The sequence below is a fragment of the Crocodylus porosus genome, unplaced genomic scaffold, assembly GCF_001723895.1.
Source record: "Crocodylus porosus isolate Cpor-Errol unplaced genomic scaffold, CroPor_comp1, whole genome shotgun sequence".
Lineage (NCBI taxonomy): Eukaryota > Metazoa > Chordata > Crocodylia > Crocodylidae > Crocodylus > Crocodylus porosus.
The window spans coordinates 71489385-71490771 of NW_017728943.1; positions in this window are offsets into that span (position 1 = coordinate 71489385).

The following is a 1387-nucleotide window of genomic DNA, read 5'->3' on the forward strand; positions in this document are numbered from 1 at the left end:
CTATGTAGTTGGGAGAGTCAGACAAGCTTTTGAATGCAAGACATTCTTCCTTGGGTCTTACATTCTAAAGCTTGTCTAACTCTACCTCAACTACACAAGTCCAATAAAGGAGATCACCCCCAGAAATCCTTGCCTCTGTAATTCCACAACCACCAAAGCTACAGCATTACTGACGCTCTCAATAAGAGAGTCAGATATTCCCCACCCCATCTCCACAACAAAGGAACATGGGAGAAAAACCCCCCAGCACTCAAACCTCATATCCTGGACTAAAGAATTTCAGGGCTCATTTACATGAGATGTTTACTGCAGAGCAGCCTAATTAGCTCCACCGTAAAGTCTTGGCATCTACACATGCAGCCCTGTTAGGCCCCATTAAACCAATAAACTTTGCCATAGGTGGAATGGTACCTGTAAATACAAGTACTATCCTACCACACAGTTATTTACTGCACAGCAATGCACCTGTAGATACTGATGGGGCTGGCTCTAGGGCATGAGGTTGTTTCAGCGCGGGGGTGCTGCCTGCTGGCTAGCCTTGCATGAAAGCACCTTTAAGTCCCAGCCACCCCTCCGCAGCACACTGAGTTGGGTCAGAGTAGCCTTGGGCTGGGAGGGCGACTCCCTTGGCCCCCTGCCAGCCAGGGTTGCTCTGACTCATCTCAACATGCTGTGGTCCAAGGAGCATGTTCAAATGCAGTGCCTAGGAGCAATAAACTCTGGTATAATATGCACTGGAGTTTATTGCTTCAAATGATCTGAATGTGTAGATGGGCTCTCAGATAAATACTTGAGAGAGGGAGTGAATGGCAAGGCAAAGCTGTGCTTGCTCTAGCAAACTTGACAGAGGCTTTACATGCCCAATCCTACAAGAATGTTGCATAAAGCTTGGAAATACAGCTTAGCATTGGCAGGAGAATCCACCGTGGAAGGGCACCATACTGCAGCCAAGGAAACGCTGCTGAGGACAGCTGGGATGCTTACGGAGTCAAGCCTTTCCCCTTTTAAAAGTGCCAGGTGCTGCATCGCACCCATGTGCCCTATAACTCTGCAGCGAGTGGGTCATCAAAGTTAAAGTTTTCCTGTATTTGGAGGCCAGCAGGCATAAGAAGGGGCTGGCAGCAAACCCCAAAGTGGGTTAAGACTCTCTGGGAATGACTTGGGTCTTGCATCTGCTGCATCAATGAGCTGCCTCAAAGACGACCTGTTACTATCACTGATCCTACCCCCTACAGGGGTTGAAATGATGGTACAAACACGATCGTCCTCGTGACCTGGCAACGCTCCTCAGCGCCACTGGGGGGCCGGAAACTCCGCGGCTGCGGGTGCAGGGGAGGGCGCTCCGCAGCCGGGGGCTTCAGCCCTAGAGCCGCTGCCCCCCAGGCTG